Here is a 21,576-nt window from a genome sequence, read left to right as displayed (position 1 = left end):
GGACATTCACTAGTTGCATTGTGCTTTTAAGCACATAGGAAAATTTGTGCAGATAATGGTAGTAAAGTGCACGACATCAGGCCAATGCTGCCAAGCAAATATTTTTGGTATGCAGTGATGTATAGTCCAACTCGTTTTACCATTGCCCATGGTTTACCCAATTACTCATACTGGTCTGAAATTGGGTTTCAAGTTATGCAACATTTTTTTTAGATATTATAATTTTGAGAGAGAACTTATAACAACAGTTAATAATTCATGGTGTTGCCAGCAGGCCAAACATTTCTCCTCATATTATATACCAAATTGTTCTATATAGCATATGTCGATCTCTTTATTGTTCAGCAAAAAGAGAAACTTTGGAATAGAACAGACAAGGCCAAGAATTCCTATATTATCTGGGAAAATCACCCGATTGCTAAGATTTTGACTAAGCAAATGGTGATAACTGCTTGGTAAGATCGAAACAAGACTGGTATCCGCCTAGGATCCGTCTTCAACAACATATAGTACTGCTCTCATACAAAGAAATCATTAGGATAGAGAGGATACAACAGGTATCTACAAGATCTTCATATTTCTATCACAAATTATCATCACTAGTAGTCTAGTGGTCAAGACATTTGACTCTTCTGGCTTCGAGGACCAAGGACATGTTAATGTCTAATCTAGCTTCAAGCTCTGTGGTGATGTGGGATTTCATAGTTATTTGTCTACTATTCTCACTTCTGGTAGATCGGAGGTAGATAATGGTAAGCATGCCAAAGGGTAGAATTCAGTGTAGTTCGGCTACATGAACCCCAGGTATGTGTCCATTCAGGACTGACCTTTACCGTTTAGCTTACAGTGTATACCAAATTGTCAAAGGACTATCCCGAGTCAATTCAGTGACTATAAGTATTTACAATTCCGAGAGATGTATGCGACACAAGCATAGAGGTCCTAGATAGAACGAGTAAAGTGGTTCGACGGGAACAACTATGGTTTTCACACCAACACAGTGAAAAAATTCTTAGAATAACCTCTTGTTATACTCGCAACTTCGTGTTGCTGGTGATTACATGTCCTTTTATCCTATGGTTTGCTTCATGTCATTTAGCGACAAAGAGAGCAATGTGCTAACATCTGGTTGAGCAATGTATGGCTGAGATGTATAGTCTTAAATCATTTGGTAAGGCCTTTTGCTTACTAATAGAATCCCAATTTGTGATGTCTTCTATGCCAAAAAGGCTTTCATGCATTATATTATATATCTTCGGGTTACTTCGGGTAAAACTTTATGCATGAGGAGAGAGCAAAGAATTAAATTATCTGTGTTTCATTGTATTTCAATTTAATTTTCTAGATTATTCAAGCACTATATAGCTTGATATAGTTGTTATGGCCACTTGGCGATATATATATCTCTACTACTCTTTAAGAGCAGAGTGTAGGCGTCCACAATTCACCTGCTGCACGGTTCTGCCTGGCCGCGGATGGAAGGTTCCGCATGTCCCGCTCGACCACGCCCCCGCCCCACCCTGTGCATGCCCGCTAGAATCGCCGCCATGACAGGCGCTCTCTCTATCCCGTGTTCCCCTCTGAATTTGGCCCTAGATCCTTGGCTCACGCGTGCGAATTTTGTCTCTTACTCTGAGTCTTGCCGGCGCAGGATGAGGGGCGGCGCGTCGGCGCAGAAGAGGTCCCAAGCGACAAGTTCGGTGGCGGTGAGACCGTGCTAGAGATTGTGCAGGCCAGCCAGTTCGCGCGGGACATTGTGACGGCTGCCGGCGCTACGAATCGAGAGCCCCCGAGGCCCCGAAACCGGCTCCCAAGACCAGGAAGCCGGCGGCGGGCGAGCTGACGCCTCTCCGCGTGCGGCGTGCCCGGGAGAAGTAGAGTCATCGGGGTGGCGCCGCGACACGGGGCGCTGACACCGCCACGCCGCCGTCGCGCAGCCGCGTGCGGTCCCGGATCCAGTTCAAGCCTGTGTCGTCGGTCGCCGTCGGCCGGCCGTCCGTGTCCGCCAACCGCGTTTCCCCCAAGAACCGGCCGTGGGCCAAGAAGGCGGTGATGTTCCCGAACCCCATGTTCCACGCCTCCACCTCTGCCGCCACCGACCCGTGCGCGACGCCATCGCCTTCCAAGAAGCAGAAGCGGCTCTACAAGACACGGTCCCCTATCGTGGCCCGGCAGACGCCGCACAAGTTCCTGGTCAAAGTCGTCACCGAGCGCGCTGGGATCCAAGCTCAGGATGCACGGGAAGGCCCTGCCCGCGAGACTCGCCGCCGTCCGTGAAGGCGCAGGCGTCACCTGCAAAAACGCGGTGCTGCTCGTTTTCGCCGTCAAGGTTGGCAACAAGGCTCATGTCGCCTATCAAAGCGAGGTTGTCGCTGGGCAGGAGCCGGGACAGCGGCGTCGGTGTCGGCGGTGGCCCGATGAGCGGGCTGAAGCAGCGGCCAGGTGTTAGCTTGACGGTGCGGGTGTTGAGCAAGATATCATCGAGGTGATGATCTTCGTTTGTCTTCAGTGTCATGTGAAGACGAGGGGTACAGATTGGAGAGAAGAGAATTGCGTTGATCTTCTTCAGAAATAAGATATTCTCTGCTGGGAAAGCTCCTGTCTTGGGGTGCTTGTACACACGCTCATTACGGTTATCTGTAATTTTTGTTGATCCTTGGTGATAATACAGGGGTGGTCTCCTTGACCCTATAATCGAAAGGCAATACACTTGATCTGCGATTGTTGTTCAGTCAGGACTTGAGGCTTTCAGAAGATACTGCGTTTGCACTAGAATCTTGGAATTTTTGCAAACAGCAATTTTCGGAAAGCTGCAATTCAGCTGGATGAAGCAGCCAGCGGGACCAAACACGTTACTTTTAAGGGCAATTCATAAAAGATTTAGCAGCGCAAACGTCAGGTTTCATGCCCAGGGACATACTTGCATTGGTCGCAGATGCTGGTGTGTCTTTTGCGCATAAAATTGCAGCAGGGAAAGATAGCAAAGCAATAAGTAAGCATACGGAGGTCCTTCCAGAAAGCTCTTCTGCCACTCAAAATGAGGAACACCATTTCAGCAAAGAAGATATTATGTCTTCCTTGGAACGAGCCAAGAAACGGAATCGTGCTGCACTGGGCACACCCAAAGTAAACATTTTGATTCTAGCTTTCAGGACTATCAACTGATAGGCCATGAATCGTACGTAGTGATTTTAACTTGCCTCTGAGTACAAATTGTTTTTTTAGGTTCCTAATGTCAAATGGGAGGATGTTGGTGGGCTAGAGGATGTGAAAAAGGTTATTCTAGATACTATTCAGGTAAATTGGACTTGATTCAACTGTAAATATCGACAGCCCCAATAGTACTCGCAATTATGGGTGAAAACAAGTTTTTCCCCCTACAGTAGTTTCAGCACTAGAAGCTGGCTCGTCAATTTTGGCCTTTTGCAGGATATTGACCTTTTCTTTTATACTTGATGAGACTGACTTGAAAGCAAGCACGTGCTCGCCCGTGAAAGGTCAAGCAGTCAGGCTCTACAAGCACGAGACCTGCTCTAAGTCTCGTTCGGTACAATGCGTTTCAGTTCCAACCACGGTTGGTTCACTCAAACCTGGTGCCAATGCATCCGGTTGGTCTCAGTCCTGTTCGTTTCAAGCAGGAAACAGATCAATTTAAGACATTCTCTCCTCTGGCATCTAAAAAAATCACAGTTTTCTAAGAAGTTTTTCAAGAAATTGTATTCCTTCGTATATGCTGAAAAATTAAATTAAGTTTTCCCTTCATACATATATTTGATCTTAACTTTCTATGAGAAGGATAAAGATAGCCATCTCATATGAATCGTTTCGGTCTATTAACAAGAAGTATTCCTTCGTGTATATATATGAGAAGCAAGCTGTGATTTTCCTTTTTTTCTTCCCTTTTCTATATTTATTATTTATATAACATGTTCCCCTTAAATGTATCAATAGGATGTTTGGCCGAGGAAATAGATTGTCCATCATTTTCTTACTCCTCATCTTGCTCATCAACCATAGTTGTTCTTTTTTCCTACTTTTCATGCTCGCGCAGTTCGACTACCTCATCCCACCTATGGGGATGGACAAATGCAGCGCGAATGGATAAGTGTAGCGCGAATAGCGTGGACAGCGACACCGTACGCAAGGCGGGCATGGTGATGAACGAGTTGCCCATCAGCGTGTACGCATCAGAGACGTTGGGGTGTGCGGCGGCCGTGTCCACACACAGTTGATGAGCAAGATGCTCGGGCGTATTGGCGATTCACCGCTGATCAGGTTCGTCACATACACATGCTATCGGGCACGCTCAAGTGGGACATGGTCACTGTCATGGTGTACAAGGGCCTACCCCTGCAGTAGGTCGTCGACTATTATGTCAGGGGCACGGTGCAGAATATCTGAAGACAACTATTATCAATAATTAGCCAATATAAACTATTTACAAATCTTTACTAATTTTACAAAATAGCATATCCCTATATAATTGTTTTTGAGGAAAAAATGACGTATTAGTATTGACACATCGCGTATCCATAGGAAATCTCGTAATTGATTAATAACATCTTGTTGACCACAGGTGTAGCTATTAGACAATATATGGGTTTGATATATGAACATGTATGGTATTTAGTTGCTTCTTCTACTTTGTTCTTCTTGATGAATAAAAAATGAATGGGTCTTTCCTCCTTTTCCTCCTATCGGGAGAGCACATCTCATGAAGTGATCCAAAATTAATTACTACTAATGTTGTGTTTGTGCACCGTCGCAACGCACGGGCAACTAACTAGTATATATATATATAAATATATTAAGCCACACAACACATGTCAAACAAAATATAGAGCCAAACGAAATTATTTACGAAGGTTGCGCTATGTTGTGACTTCAGAGGCTCGGATAATTCACCACATTCCACGCGAGTACACGCTCCAGCGTATCTGGCGTCAACATGTGTGCGGCCATCAGGGCTACGACAACTAATAAGCCTCCGTGACAAGCGCAACAGGCGCAATTGTGGCTCAATGATTGCGACACATGGATAGTGCCTACAGGGCCTGCGAAAAATGCATGACTCGGCGATGGCGGTCCGACTCAACGGGAGTGATCCGATTAATGGAGAGTGCGACATAGCAATCACATGACACAGCCAAGTTCGAACGTCACAAATATTGCGTCGTGTTGCCAGGGCGCAGCCAATATTCAGCTAATGCCATAACTCAGTCGATTACCAACGCAGCCTGATCAGCGTGTCCGAGTACCCACTATACAATTTAATCACTCAGCGTGAGTCCGAAAGCTCAACACAACAAAAATATTTAGAGCGATTTAAGTATACACAATATATACTCCACATGCATTTTAATAATTTTCTACTATTTACTTCAGGAAATACAGTAGAAAAATAAATACCAATATTAATGCGTAATCATAACACATCGGATGTAAAAATATTTTTCCAATATTTAAGCATGCATTTTTTCTATTAATTATTTACAACAGAAAATAATTAATTGAGGTAGAAGCCGTAACATAAAACATGCTTTATTCTATTTGTTATTTTCAACAAGAAATAAATAGAATAAATATGATATGTATTCATGTAAAATATGGGAAACCATATAAAAATAGAAGTTGTTTTGCTTTTTTTTCAACTGATCGTGCCGCCTCATCCGCGTAGCAAATGGATCCACTTGACCACATCTTACATGTTGTATGTCGGTGTTTCGACCCCGGGGGGTCCCTGGACCGACGAGTAAAATTGTCGCTGCGTACTTCAGCCCAGATGGGTTGGCGCGAGACGGAACACAAGGGGGGGGGGAACGTGGCTCGTGTTGTCCTGCGCCAAGGGGGGATGCGCTTGCAGTAGGGGTTACAAGCGCTCGCGAGGGAGAGAGAGAGAGCCGGTTCGTCAGCCCGTCCTCCCGCGCGACCGCCCTCCCGTATGAGGGCCCTGACCCTTCCTTTTATAGATGCAAGGAGAAGGTCCAGGTGTACAATGGGGGTGTAGCTATGTGCTAACATGTCCGGCAGAGCGGTGCCAGAACCCTGTGTACATGCCAACGTGGCTGTCGGAGAGGTGCTGGAGCCCTGTGCACGCGGTGTCGTGGCCGTCGGAGGAGCACTTGAGCCCTGTAGAAGCACAGCTGTCGGGGCTGCTGGGACCTTGTTGACGTCTCCTTGCTTCCGTAGGGGGCTGAGAACCGCCGTCATCATGGACGCACGCGGGGAGCCATCATTACTTGTTACCGGGGCGAGCCTGGATGGGACGCCGGTCTTGTTCCCCCGTAGCCTGAGCTAGCTAGGGGTAGGGCAATGATGTACCCCCTGTGGCGTGGTCGGTCCGAGCCCAAGGTCGGGCGAGGCGGAGACTCCTCCTGAGGCCGAGACCGGGGTCGGGCGAGGACGCGATTCCTCCCGAGGTCGAGGTTGAGGCCGAGCCCTGGGGTCGGGCGAGGTGGAGACCACCTTCCGAGGTCGAGGTTGAGGCCGAGCCCTGGGGTCGGGCGAGGCGTAGACCACCTTCCGAGGCCGAGGCGGGGGCTGAGCCCTGGGGTCGGGCGAGGCGGAGACCTCCTCCTGAGGCTGAGGCCCAAGGTCGGGCGAGGCGGAGCTTTCTGTTGCGTCTGAGGCTGATCTTAGCTATTGTCAGCCTCACCCTGGCGGGTGGCACAGGAGTCGGAGAGGGACGAGCGGCGTTGTCTTCCTGTCAGGTCGGTCAGTGGGAGGGCGAAGTGACTGCGGTCATTTCGACCTTGCCGACTGAGGCACGCGTGTCAGGATAAAGTGTCAGGCGATCCTCACATTGAATGCGCCTGCGATACGGTCGGTTGGTGAGGCGATTTGGCTAAGGTCGCTTCACAACGAAGCCTGCCCGAGCTGGGCTTCAGGCGAGTCGAGGGTGCGCCCGTTGCTTGAGGAGGCCCTCGGGCGAGGCGTGAATTCGCCTGGGACTACTGTTCCCGCCCAAGGCTGGGCTCGGGCGAGGCGAGATCGCGTCCCTTGAGCAGACGAAGCCTTGACCTGAATTGCGCCCATCAGTCTCTGTAGCTTGCGCTGATGGTGGTTACCAGCCATGTTTAGGAGTGTTGGGGGTACCCCTAATTATGGTACCTGACAGTAGCCCCTAAGCCTCAAAGGGAGTGTTGGTACTCGCTTGGAGGCTTTGCCGCACTTTTTTGCAAGGGGACCGGCCTTTCTCGGTTACACTTTGTTCCGGTGGGTGCGCGCGAGCGCACCCGCCGGGTGTAGCCCCCGAGGCCTCGGAGGAGTGGTTTGACTCCTCTGAGGTCTTAATGCCTTTCGTGATGCCTCGGCCGGTCTGGTTGTTCCCTCATGCGATCTGATTGTAGCTCAGGTGCATGGTCAGGTTTCGAGTTTTCAGGCTGGTTTGTTGACGCTGTCAACGGTTTGGCCGTAGCCGGGTTTGCGAGAGCAGCCCCCGAACCTCTGCACAGAGCGAGAGGACGATCAAGGACTGACTCGACTTTTATCATATGCCCCTTCGTCGCCTTTCCGCAAGGAGGAGGGGGGGAAAGCGCCATGTTGCCCTCGGAGGGCTCCGAACATGGTGTCTCCAGTGAGTTGCTAACGGGTGATCCGAGTGGACGCCCGTGCCCCGTTCGATAAGGGTCGACTAGTGGCCTAGAGGCGCGCTCCAAAAGTACCTGCAGGTGATTTGCCGGACCCGGTCCCGTTCGATAGGGTCCGAGGGCTCGATGCCTCCTTTTGATGGGATTCCGTTACAAAATCGCTCCTGCTGGTCTCGGAAATGTCCTAGGGTACCTCAGGAGCGTAGCCCGAGCCTCGGCCATGTATCGGACGTACCCAGAGTCATCCCTCGCTCTGCGTGCTCCGGGGCGGCTGTCGAACCCTTCCGAGGGGCCAGCCTTCGAACCCCTGATCAGTAGTGGGTGCGGAGCCCGAGTGCTTTGAGGCGGCTGTTGAACCCTTCCGAGGGGCCTGCCTTCGAACCTCTTATCAGTAATGAGCCTAAAGCCCGAGTGCTCTAGGCGGCTGTCGAACCCTTCTGAGGGGCCAGCCTTCGAACCCCTGATCAGTAGAGGGGCTCGGGGCCCGCTTCCTTCGCGGAGAAGGATCCCTTTCAAAATATCCCCTTTCTCGGTCCCTGTAGAAAGAGAGAGAGAAAGGGGAAGAAGAAAAGGATATGAATTTAAACGGTGTGGCGTACCTTTTTTGACGCGGTCATCATGGCGGAGGTGAAACGTCGCCCGCTTAGCCTGCCAAAGGTGTCGCTTGCCCTGCCACGGAGTTAATGCGACGGGACGGGTGGTTCGCAGGGCGGTCGTTGTGCGAGCCATTCAAGGGACGGAACATGGGCGCGTCGTCTTCACGCCGTGGGAGAGGGCTCCCCTGCTGCTCCAGGAGGGGACGTGAGCCTGCAGACGATTTGACTGCTGCTTCCGCTCGCCTGCTGCCGCCATTACTTCCGGACCAGTTTTGGCCATATCGACCGTCGTGCCTCCTCCCGTGGCTGACTGACCCATGACCGATGTGCTCGGTTGGCACTGTTGGGCCATGCGCAGGGTTGCCTCGAGTCGCGGCACTGGTTCCGCAGTCGAGAAGGCGCGGCATTGGAGCAAGTGGCGGTGCAGTTTCTCGCACGTAGTGACCGGCGCGCCGGTTACATGACGTGTGGGCCTGGGCCTCCATGCTGGATGCGTCGAAGTCGAAGGGGTGCATCCCCGTGGTGCGGTTGCACGCCGCCTGCATGGCGGTCCGCCCTTTCAACCGCTGGTTTCGGTGAGGATGGAGGAGTGCTTGTAATCGCGGGGCGGTTACACGCTCCGCGTGCGGCGGTTTGGCTTCTCCTGTTCCGGGCCAGCTTGCATGACGTGTGGGACCCCAGCCCCTGTGTCGTAGGGGGAGGACCCTGGAGCACGTCGGTGAAGACTTAGTCCGCGACGCCTGAGGACGCGAGGGGGGAGAGTCGCCTTTAAAAAGGGATCGACCCCCCGGGTGGTAGCCATGCCTTCGCACTCCCCTCATGCATCGCGTCCTTCCACCTTCCGAGCCCCCGGATGGGGAGCGCCCGCGTTGCCTTCGTCTTGTTGTTGGAGGAGCGCGACCTCACAGAGGTTGGCACCCTTCAGCCATCGCTCGGCTTCAAGGATTTTCATCAGGCAGCCCGGCTGCATTCCCTCACCGATGGTCACCCAGGATGGTGACCACCAATTTGATGGTGGGGAGAAGCAAGCCGGGCTGCGGCCTCTGCCTCGCCCTCAGCTTCAAGGATCTTCATCATCCTTGTTGTGGCGGGGGGCGAGCTGAGCCGGAGTTCTACCTCCTGCATGGGCCAGCGAGCCACCTCTTCCTTCAGCATTCAGGGGAGAGGGCGCTCACCGGCCTAGCGGAGGGGTGGACTTCGACAACGCGGGGCCGGCCGGCCGCAAGCATTGTCAGCTCCAGCATGCCTGGCTCGCTGGCTCAGCTGGCTCTGGCGCTGCTTCCGGTGCCACCTCCCACCGCTGGGGCGGAGCGTGGCTGTCCACCCACCATCCAAGACGTCGCACGCCGCTAGGGCGGCGTTCGTGTTCTTGGATTGTCTTGTCCTCACTCCGGCACGACGCCTCCGCGCGGAGGTCGGTGCCTGCCCGTCCGCGAGGACTTGAGTGGGGATCTGCCGCTGCAGGCTGGGGCGGCCACCATTTCGTTGGCGTAGCGCCGGTGCGTAGGTGGCCGCTGTCGTTGGTGCTAAGGTGGTGGTCGCCAGAGGAGGTTTCTCCGCCGACGAGACCGTCGGCGCCACCCGCGGATAGACCTCCGGCTCTTTGGCTTTGACGGCTTGTCCTCGCCCCTTGTGTGGGGACGTGGGTGAGGGCCTTCCTGCAGCAGCATTTGCCCTAAGGTCATCGCTGCTGCTGTTAGCCGCCCGAGGCGGAGGTCGTTGTCGCTGCTGCTGCAATGGTCGGCGGTGAGCCACCTGGAGTTTGTCGTCCCGCAGGCCCTCCGATGTGGAGGTTGTTCATACCCGCGGGAGTGGAACTGGAGTTCCGTTTGTAATGACACCTTGAGTGCCGGTGTTTGTTCATTGTGGCTGTCGAGGCCTGAACATCTGGGTATTTGAGTGTAATACCGTGTTTCTTCCTCATTTCGAGCACTAGGACTCGCCTGTCGGTTAGCTGAACCGCTTAACCGAGCGTGAGTTGCCCTGTGTGGAAGGTGGCGAGTGAGGTATCCATATCTCGGAGGCGTAGGAGTCCCTCGGCTTGGTCGGCCTTGCCGCTTAAGGCTTCTCTTGCTCAGTTACAGAACCCTCGGCTGCTCTGCGATGAGCCAGAGCCGAAGGCAGCGGTGTTAGCGTAGACAGAGGCAGAGTCGGCTCGAGAAGAGGCTTCGTCGGCCCTGGAGCAGGTGGATTCCTAGGCCGAGGAGGTGCAGCAGCGGCGGCCGGAGCTTGGCCAGGTCGTCCGCTAGCGGGACCAACCCCGGAGTCACGCTGCCGAGGCCGTGAGCCGGGCCTATGTCCTCGGGGGACAGCTGGCTGAGGCTACGGAGCGGCCGGTCGAGGTGTCTGCTCGGGCCGGGATCCTTGCGGTGACCCTGGCTGTGATGGCCCGAGCGTGGTGCTGGCGTCCTCCTTCGAGGTGGAGATCCTTCCGCCTGTGTCACCGTCCGAGGTCGGGCTAGATCCCGCCGAAGGCGGAGACGACGCCGAGGGTGCTGCTGCTCCCTCTGTTGATGTTTGAACCTGCAGGGACAGTTTGTCTATAGTATGCGTATGTTTTTTGCGGCCGCCGTGGCCCAAACATATTATTGTCGTGTTGTAAAGCTGCGTTTCCTTTCCTCTTGTTTTGAGTATCAGGACTTGTTCGTCGATAGCAGAATCGTTTATCCGAGCGAGAGTTACTTTTCACGGAAGGTGATGAGTGAGGTATCCATATCCCGGAGGCATAGGAGTCCCTCGGCTCGGTCGGCCTCACTGCTTACGTGCACTCTTACTCGTTCGTAGGATTCTGTTATCGATATAGTCGAGAAGGCACGAAAATCGTTCTGGCAGAAAAGTTTTCGAGCGTTAAGACTTGTTCGGCAGTAGAATCGCTTATCCGAGCGTGAGTTACTTATCGTAGAAGGTGATGAGTGAGGTATCCGTATCCCGGAGGCGTAGGAGTCCCTCGGCTCGGTCGGCCTTGCCGCTTACGTGTACTCCGTCGTTTTCAGGATCCCGCTATCGAAGCAGTCGAAAAGCGCGAAAGATGTTCTGGTAGAAAGATTTTTTCCGAGGAAAATTTTGACACAGAGGGGGTTCCCCCCTTCTAGCCCCCGAGGGAGGGTCGGGCTTTGCCGAGGCAAGGGTGACCCTTCCTTGATGGTTAGACTTTATTTGTGTATGTATAGAAAACGAGGTATATGAACGACTTGAAAACATCTTAAGGGTAGAAGCGACGTAGCTGTCGGATGTTCCAAGCGTTGCTGTAGACCTCGCCTTGATTGTTGGCCAGCTTGTATGTTCCGGGCTTCAAAATCTTGGCGATGATGAACGGCCCTTCCCAGGGAGGAGTAAGCTTGTGGCGCCCTCGGGCGTCCTGCCGCAGCCGAAGTACCAAGTCTCCTACTTGGAGGTCTCGGGGCCGAACCCCTCGGGCGTGGTAGCGTCGTAGAGACTGCTGATACCGCGCTGAGTGCAGTAAGGCCATGTCTCGAGCCTCTTCCAGCTGGTCCAGTGAGTCTTCTCGGTGGGTCTGGTTGCTTTGGTCGTCGTATGCCCTTGTCCTCGGGGAACCGTATTCTTAGGTCTGTGGGCAAGATAGCCTCGGCCCCATAGACTAGAATGAACGGTGAGAAACCCGTGGCCCGGCTTGGCGTCGTCCTCAGACTCCAGACCACCGAGGGTAGTTCCTTCATCCATCGCTTGCCAAATTTGTTGAGGTCATTGTAGATCCTCGGTTTAAGTCCCTGCAGAAGCATACTGTTGGCACGCTCCACTTGCCCATTCGTCATGGGGTGAGCCACGGCGGCCCAGTCCACACGGATGTGGTGGTCCTCGCAGAAGTCCAGGAACTTCTTGCAAGTGAACTGGGTGCCATTGTCGGTGATGATGGAGTTCGGGACCCCAAAGCGATGGATGATGTTGGTGAAGAACGTCACGCCTGCTCGGACCTGATGCTGGTTAGGGGTCAGACCTCGATCCACTTGGAGAATTTGTCGACGGCGACCAGCAGGTGCGAGAAGCCCCCGGGTGCCTTCTGCAAGGGACCGACGAGGTCCAGACCCCACACAGCAAACGACCAGGTGATGGGTATTGTCTGCAGGGCCTGAGCGGGCAGGTGCGTCTGTCTCACGTAGAATTGACACCCCTGGCAGGAGCGTACAATCCTAGTGGCGTCGGCCACCGCGGTCGGCCAGTAGAAGCCTTGTAGGAAAGCGTTCCCGACGAGGGCTCGAGGTGCTGCATGGTGACCGCAAGCCCCCGAGTGTATCTCTTGCAATAGCTCCTGTGCTTCGGCGACGAATATGCATCGTTGGAGAATGCCCGAGGGGCTGCGGTGGTAGAGCTCCTTTTCATCACCCAGTAAGACAAATGACTTGGCACGCTGCGCCAGTCACCGAGCTTCGGCTTTGTCGAGTGGGAGCTCTCCTCGGTGGAGATATTGCAGGTACGGGGTCTGCCAGTTTCGGTTAGGCGTGACCCCATTCCGCTCTCCGTCGATGCGCAGTGCCTCACCCTCGGCGGCCGAGGGTGCCTCGGGCTGGGCCGAGGCCTCCTCGGGCTCGGGCGTGTCGTCGGTCTTGACGGAGGGTTGATGTATGTCTCTGGAGAAGGCGTCCGGGTAACTGTTGTCCGCCCCGAGGCTATTTTAGCCAGCTCATCCGCAGTCTCGTTGTAGCATCGAGCGATGTGGTTGAGCTCGAGCCCGTAGAACTTGTCTTCCAGGCGCCAAACTTTGTCGCAGTAGGCCTCCATCTTCCGGTCGTGGCAGTGGGAGTTCTTCATGACTTGATCAATGACAAGCTGCGAGTCACCACGAGCGTCGAGGCACCGAACCCCTAGCTCGATGGCGATGCGCAACCCGTTAACCAGAGCCTCGTACTCGGCCATGTTGTTTGACGCCGGGAAATGGAGGCGCAGCACGTAGCGGAGGTGCTTCCCGAGGGGTGAGATGAAGAGCAGGCCCGCACCGGCTCCTGTTTTCATCAGCGACCCATCGAAGTACATGGTCCAGAGTTCCGGTTGGATCGGAGCTGTTGGTAGCTGGGTGTCGACCCATTCAGCCACGAAGTCCGCCAAGACTTGGGACTTGATGGCCTTCCGAGGAGCGAACGAGATTGTCTCGCCCATGATCTCCACCGCCCACTTTGCTATCCTACCCGAGGCCTCTCGGCACTGGATGATCTCCCCCAGGGGGAAGGATGACACCACAGTCACCGGATGAGACTCGAAGTAGTGTCGCAACTTTCGCCGCGTCAGGATTACTGTGTATAGCAGCTTCTGAACTTGCGGGTAGCGGATCTTAGTCTCGGACAACACTTCACTGATGAAGTAGACCGACCTTTGGACGGGCAGTGCATGCCCTTCTTCTCGTCTCTCGACTACGATCGCGGCGCTGACCACCTGAGTGGTTGCGGCTACGTAGATCAAGAGGTCTTCTCCCGCAGCGAGGGGCACCAAGATGGGCGCGTTTGAAAGGAGCGCCTTTAAGTTTCCGAGGGCTTCCTTGGCCTCGGGGGTCCAAGTGAAGCGCTCGGTCTTCCTTAAGAGGCGATACAAGGGTAGACCTTTTTTGCCGAGGCACGAGATGAAGCGGCTCAGAGCCGCAAGGCATCCCATGACCCTTTGTACTCCTTTCAAGTCTTTGATAGGCCCCATGTTGGTGATGGCTGCGATTTTCTCCGGGTTGGCCTCGATGCCCCGCTCGGAGATGATGAACCCCAGGAGCATGCCTCGGGGGACTCCGAAGACACACTTCTCGGGATTGAGTTTCACGCCCTTCGCTCTCAGACACTTGAATGTCGTTTCAAGGTCAGAGAGGAGGTCGGAGGCTTTCCTCGTCTTGACTACGATGTCATTGACGTAAGCCTCGATCGTTCGGCCGATGTGCTCTCCAAACACGTGGTTCATGCACCTTTGGTATGTCGCACCTGCATTCCTCAAACCAAACGGCATAGTAGTATAGCAGTACATGTCAAAAGGTGTGATGAAAGAAGTCACGAGCTGGTCGGACTCTTTCATCTTGATTTGGTGATACCCTGAGTAGGCGTCGAGGAATGACAGGGTTTCGCACCCAGCAGTGGAATCCACGATTTGATCGATGTGAGGCAGAGGGTAGGGAACCTTCGGACATGCTTTGTTTAGACTAGTGTAGTCTACACACATCCTCCACTTCCCACCTTTCTTTTTCATAAGCACAGGGTTGTCTAACCATTCAGGATGGAATACCTCTTTGATGAACCCTGCAGTCGTCAGCTTGTGGATCTCCTCGCCTATAGCTCTGCGCTTTTCTTCGTCGAAACGGTGCAGAGGCTGCTTCATGGGTCGGGCACCGGCTCGGATATCCAGTGAGTGCTCGGCGACATCCCTCGGTATGCCGGGCATGTCCGAGGTACTCCACGCAAACACCTCGGCGTTCGCGCGGAGAAAGTCGACGAGCACTGCTTCCTATTTGGGGTCGAGCTCGGAGCCGATCCGGACTTGCTTGCAGGCGTCGTTGCTAGGGCCGAGAGGGACGGACTTAACCGCCTCTGCCAGCTCGAAGTTGCCGGCGTGGCGCTTTGCATCAGGCACCTCCTTGGAGAGGCACTCCAGGTCGGCGATGAGGGCCTCGGACTCGGCGAGGGCCTCAGCGTACTCCACGCACTCCACGTTGCATTCGTACGCGTGTCGGTACGTGGATCCGACGGTGATGACCCCGTTGGGGCCGGGCATCTTGAGCTTGAGGTAGGTGTAGTTGGGGACGACCATGAACTTGGCGTAGCACGGTCTCCCCATCACCGCGTGGTAGGTTCCTCGGAACCCAACCACCTCGAACGTGAGGGTTTCCTTTCGGAAGTTGGAGGGAGTCCCAAAGCAGACGGGCAGATCGAGTTGTCTAAGGGGCTGGACGCGCTCTCGGGGATGATCCCGTGAAAGGGCGCCGCACCGGCCTGGATCGTGGACAGATCGATTCCCAAGAGCCCGAGGGTCTCGGCGTAGATGATGTTGAGGCTGCTACCTCCGTCCATGAGGACCTTGGTGAGACTGGTGTTGCCGATGACGGGGTCGACGACGAGCGGGTACTTTCCTGGGCCTGGCACGCAGTCGGGGTGGTCGCCTTGGTCGAAGGTGATGGGCTTGTCGGACCAGTCTAGGTAGACTGGCGTCGCCACCTTTACCGAGCAGACCTCCCGGCGCTCCTGCTTGCGGTGCCGAGCCGAGGCGTTCGCCACTTGCCCACCGTAGATCATGAAACAGCCGTGGACCTTGGAGAACTCCTCTGCCTTGTCGCCCTCCTTCTTGTCGTTGTCTTGGCCTTTGCCACCTTCCGCCGGGGGCCCGGCCTTATGGAAGTAGCGCTGAAGCATGACGCACTCCTCAAGGGTGTGCTTGACGAGACCCTGGTGATAGGGGCACGACTCCTTGAGCATCTTGTCGAACAGGTTGGCCCCTCCGGGAGGCTTCTGAGGGTTCCTGTGCTCGGCAGCGGCGACAAGATCTGCATCGGCGGCGTCGCGCTTTGCTTGCGACTTCTTCTTGGCCTTCTTCTTCGTGCCGCGCTGGGCGGACGCCTCGGGGACGTCTTCCTGCTGGCGTCCCTGAGGCTGCTTGTCCTTCCGGAAGATGGCCTCGACCGCCTCCTGACCAGAGGCGAACTTGGTGGCGATGTCCATCAACTCGCTCGCCTTGGTGGGAGTCTTGCGACCCAGTTTGCTCACCAGGTCGCGGCAAATGGTGCCGGCGAGGAATGCCCCGATGACATCCGAGTCGGTGATGTTGGGCAGCTCGGTGCGCTGCTTCAAAAATCGCCGGATGTACTCCCACAGGGATTCCCCTGGCTGCTGTCGGCAGCTTCGGAGATCCCAGGAGTTCCCAGGGCGCACGTACGTGCCTTGGAAGTTTCCAGTGAAGGCTTTGACCAGATCGTCCCAGTTGGAGATCTGCGCAGGAGGCAGATGCTCCAGCCAGGCTCGGGCGACGTCGGAGAGGAACATGGGGAGGTTGCGGATGATGATGTTGTCATCGTCCGTTCCACCCAGCTGGCAGGCCAGCCGGTAGTCCGCAAGCCACAGTTCCGGCCTTGTTTCCCCCGAGTACTTGGCGATGGTAGTCGGGGCTCGGAACCGGGTCGGGAACGGCGCCCGTCGTATGGCCCGGCTGAAGGCTTGCGGAACTGGTGGTTCGGGCGAGGGGCTCCGATCCTCCCCACTGTCGTAGCGTCCCCCACGCCTGGGGTGGTAGCCTCGGTGCACCTTCTCATCGAGGCGGGCTCGACGGTTGCTGCGGTGGTGCTCGTTGCCGAGGTGACCCGGGGCTGCAGGCGTCGCATCCTGCGTGCGCCTGGTGTGGACCGAGGCTTCCTGCATGAATCGGGAAGTCGCGGCGCGATGCTCCGGGGGGGTACCCTTGCCTTCGGGAGGCAGAGCTCTCGGCCCGTCGGACCGCGGTATCCTCCAGGAGATTCTTGAGTTCTCCCTGGATACTCCGCCCTCGGTGGTGGATGGCTCCGGCATCGCTCGGAGTAGTATTGCCGCTGCAGCCAGGTTTTGGCCGACCCCACTGGAAGCCGGGGGCAGCCTTGCCCTGGCATTGTCATCGATACGGCGCTGGACGTCCTGGGGCTGATGACGCGCTTCTCCGGCTAGTGCTCGGCCTGCCCGCTCCTGCTTGATGTTTTGCCGGAGCTGCACAAGTTGTCCTGCTTCCTCGTCGAGCTTGGCCTGCATCTCGCGGATTTGCTCGAGCTGTGTGTCCTGACCCCCCGCAGGGACTGGGACCACAACTAGCTCCCGCATGATGTCAACGCGAGGCGTAGGCCCAGGGGGACCGTCATCCTCTGGCGTACCAAGGTGGTTGCCTTCGTCGTGACCCCTTAGATCGACGTGGAAACATTCGCGACTTGGGCCACAACCCTCGTCGTCAAGGCTGTGGCCATCATCGGAGCAATGGGAGAGGCAGTAGTCACATGCGGTCATGAAGTCTCGTATGGCACTAGGATTACCGAGCCCGGAGAAATCCCAACCAGAGTTGGGCTCGTTTTCTTCCTTGGAACCCGGGGGCCCGTAGGTCGAGACGGCCGTCAGTCGGTTCCAGGTCGACCACATATGGTACCCCGAAAGGTTAGGATATGCCTTTATGAAAGCGCTCACCGAAGCGGGGTCGCTTGGTGGATCGAAGCTGAATCTAAAAGGCATAGGGTGGAAAACGGACGGTACCTCTCGATCGATGGACGGTGACGAGGTCGTGTCGGGGACGGACTGCACCGTTATCTCAGGTACGAGGCTAACGCCCAGCAAGTCCTCTGCGAGAGTGCTGGCGTCATATGTCCGCTTGGGGTTGGCATGTTGCGGGAAAACGACGCTCGTCGTTGTCTCAGGCGCGAGGGCAACGCCCGACATGTCCCCCGCTGGGGTGCCGACGCCGTCAACTCGCTTGACAACCGACGAGGTGCTGCCTCCTGCCTGGCCACGGTTGCCCCGCCTCCTCCTCCTGCGGCGAGGAAGGCGGCGAGACAAACCCGGATGCTGCTCTTCCGCCACAAGGGGAAGACGTCGTCGAGTTTGCCGCCGCCGGGCGAGCTGACGGCCGTTGTCGTCGCTGTCACGCTGCGGGGGAAGGAGTACCATGTCGTAGCTGCCGTCGAGGGACATGAACTCGAGGCTCCCAAAACAGAGCAGCGTCTCGGGCTGAAGAGGTTGCTGGAGACTACCCATCTGGAACTCAACGGGAAGTTGTTCGTCAACACGCAGCAGGCCCCTACCTGGCGCACCAACTGTCGGCGTTTCGACCCCGGGGGGTCCCTGGACTAACGAGTAAAATTGTCGCTGCGTACCCCAACCCAGATGGGTTGGCGCGAGACGGAACACAAGGGGGGGGGGAAATGTAGCTCGTGTTGTCCTGCGCCAAGGGGGGGTGCGCTTGCAGTAGGGGTTACAAGCGCTCGCGAGGGAGAGAGAGAGAGCCAGTTCGTCAGCCGTCCTCCCGCGCGACCACCCTCCCGTATGAGGGCCCTGACCCTTCCTTTTATAGATGCAAGGAGAAGGTCCAGGTGTACAATGGGGGTGTAGCTATGTGCTAATGTGTCCGGCAGAGCGGTGCCAGAACCCTGTGTACATGCTAACGTGGCTGTCGGAGAGGTGCTGGAGCCCTGTGCACACGGTGTCGTGGCCATCGGAGGAGCACTTATGATCTGTAGAAGCACAGCTGTCGGGGCTGCTGGGACCTTGCTGACGTCTCCTTGCTTCCGTAGGGGGCTGAGAACTGCTGTCGTCATGGACGCACGCGGGGAGCCATCATTACTTGTTATCGGGGCGAGCCTGGATGGGACGCCGGTCTTGTTCCCCCGTAGCCTGAGCTAGCTAGGGGTAGGGCAATGATGTACCCCCTGTGGCGTGGTCGGTCCGAGCCCAAGGTCGGGCGAGGCAGAGACTCCTCCTGAGGCCGAGGCCGGGGTCGGGTGAGGACGTGATTCCTCTCGAGGTTGAGGTTGAGGCCGAGCCCTAGGGTCGGGCGAGGCGGAGACCACCTTCCGAGGTCGAGGTTGAGGCCGAGCCCTGGGGTCGGGCGAGGCGGAGACCACCTTCTGAGGCCGAGGCGGGGGCCGAGCCCTAGGGTCGGGCGAGGCGGAGACATCCTTCTGAGGCCGAGGCCCAAGGTCGGGCGAGGCGGAGCTTCCTGTTGCGCCTGAGGCTGATCTTAGCTGTTGTCAGCCTCACCCTGGCGGGTGGCACAACAGTCGGAGAGGGACGAGCGACGCTGTCTTCATGTCAGGTCGGTCAGTGGGAGGGCGAAGTGACTGCGGTCACTTCGACCTTGCCGACTGAGGCACACGTGTCAGGATAAGGTGTCAGGCGATCCTCGCATTGAATGCGCCTGCGATACGGTCGGTTGGTGAGGCGATTTGGCTAAGGTCGCTTCACAACGAAGCCTGTCCGAGCTGGGCTTCGGGCGAGTCGAGGGTGCGCCCGTTGCTTGAGGAGGCCCTCGGGCGAGGCGTGAATTCGCCTGGGACTACTGTTCCCGCCCGAGGCTAGGCTCGGGCGAGGCGAGATCGCGTCCCTTGAGCAGACGAAGCCTTGACCTGAATTGCGCCCATCAGTCTCTGTAGCTTGCGCTGATGGTGGTTACCAGCCATGTTTAGGAGTGTTGGGGGTACCCCTAATTATGGTACCCGACACTGTAGTAGCAGGTAGTGAAATACGATCATGCAAAAGAAGTGAGAGCGTGCATCACTTGCATGACCGGTGGGATCAAGAAGGGGCAAGGCCCGGTCAACAAGAATATGAGTCCTCCTTGCATGCACGCATGCAACAGGCGCTCGACCATCACCTCATTCTCATACAGTCCCACAAGAATAGGACTGAATTGGTCTTCATCTCCTCATGCAGCCGCACAAGAATAGGACCGAACTGGTCTTCATCTCCGACGTGGCACAACTGGCGGTGCGGGTGCGGCTCCCAGCGCAGCCTGGCCCCGGCGCGACTGCAGGAGCGGGCGCTGCTCCTGGCGCGACTGCCAGCACGACACGACTGTCGGCATGGCCTGCACCGGCACGACTGCTAGGGCCGCGCGACTGCTGGCGTGGGTGCGGCTCCTGGCGCGGCCTCAGGCCTCAACTCAGGCGCATGGCCTTCGGCGCGGCGTGAGCATCTCTAATGTGCGGGCGAGCGGTGCAGCTCTGGCGCGCGGTCGCGACACCAAGGCGAGCACAAACTCTGGTGCTCGGGCGAGATCGAGTGGAGCCCCACCGGATTTGGTGGAGCGATTACGAGATTCCACCAACATTAGGTCTAAAAAAATTATACCGTTCAATTGCGTAGAGGAGGAATCGTAGTTGTCGCGTAGGATAGTCCGGCTAGGCCGAGGGACCTGCCGATTTGATGGAGAGTTGCCGGTTTGATGGAGAGTTGGTGCAGATCTGATCCAGCAGCAACGTCGAGGTAGAGCATGCTGATAACGTGTTGAGAACTACGTTACCACGGATCACCAGATCCGCTCTCTTCCCTCCCGTCAGCATATTAGGCGCGAGAAGATGTGGAAGACTCGTCTTCCTTCCCATAAGCACGACAGAGGAAACACACAAGGCACAGGATATAGGGTTGAGCCTCTGGCCTCTTTCTGATCTCTCTCTTATCTTATGAGCAGATACATGTTCCTTTATATAGAGACGTGAGACCCCTCAGGGGCAGAGTCGGTATTAGCTCACATAACCCTAACGGTTACTTAACACATAGAACGGGCTACCGCTATGTGCGTCCAACTGATTTTTAGCAGGCCAACATCTCACCAGCTCATGTACAAAGCAAAGCCCATAAACCTTCCTCACCCTCAGTAATCCGTTCTGCTCGACGTTCCGATCTGGAGGAGAGAAAGAGAGAAAAAAAACGCCACAAAGACCAGTGGCCCAGGAGGCCAGGACCTGCGGAGGCCGGAGGAGATATCATAGGAGACGTGCGGCTGAGCCTGAGACAGGCAGACAGCTCGACCTTTTACGTCCGGTGGGCCCACGCACTAATAGTCATTTGGCAGGGCCCTCAGCGAGAGCTATGGCCCGGGCCCACCCTCCTCGTCTCGCCCCCTCGTAGAGCCATCGTCGATCTACCCATTCTCTTCGTTTTGGATTGGACTACCTGATCACTGCACTCTCGTCGCCTCGTCGGCTGTCCCAACCGTCCGTGATGTCGAGAGGAGATTCCCTCCCGCGGCGCAAGAAGTATGGGGATGCAAGGATAAGCAGCGGCCACCGCGCAGGACTGTCTCCCAGGCAACGGCAGCCACCCTAATTTCCTTGGCTGGAGTTTTTCTTTCTTTTCTTTTCTTTCTTTTTCGAACTTGGCTGGGTTACAGGACTACAGGAGTCTTCATCAAAGGATGAATACGATGTTGCTAGGTCGAATGAAAATTCTCCATGTTCAGAGGACGATAAGAACAGCTAGACGAGGGATGACACTGACGGCAGGTAACTACTGATTATCTCTTCTTCATCTTGATATATAATTGTTTCCATTTGAATTTGTATGGCACTCGTCGTCAGCGCACTTGTGCCGATAAGCAATACAGTAGATTATCTCGCTGCTAGGCCTACACGTACAAACATTAAGCTCACCTTAAGTCTTAAGATAGCCCCTCCGGAACAATATATACAAGGTAGCATTCAGAATCTATTCTCGATTACATGAGATTACTAATATGTGAAGTAATCAGTAACTCAATTTAAAAATAAAATATTCACGTGCATACCTTATCACCAATCCCAATATAATGGTTTCGTTCACGATTAAGAGAGGATTACTTTTTTGCTGTACCTTTTGCCATGTTTTAGGGAGCAATTAAGATCACTTGTTTAAAAATTAGTGTGCGTGAAGTTGTCTCCAGGCCGCTTATGTAGTCACTACCGAAATCGGCTCAGCACTGGGCAAAGCCTGCAA

General features: G+C 55.5%; 1 pseudogene; it reads left to right on the top strand.

Annotated features, from left to right (window-relative positions):
• The first annotated feature begins 1,475 nt into the window (after positions 1-1,475).
• LOC103648614 (microtubule-binding protein TANGLED1-like) lies at positions 1,476-2,599 on the top strand (annotated as a pseudogene).
• The last annotated feature ends 18,977 nt before the right edge of the window (positions 2,600-21,576 follow it).

This window comes from Zea mays, chromosome 2 (genome assembly GCF_902167145.1).
Source record: "Zea mays cultivar B73 chromosome 2, Zm-B73-REFERENCE-NAM-5.0, whole genome shotgun sequence".
NCBI lineage: Eukaryota > Viridiplantae > Streptophyta > Magnoliopsida > Poales > Poaceae > Zea > Zea mays.
Note: the sequence above shows the minus strand (reverse complement) of the source record. Positions and strands in the feature narration are given on the sequence as shown.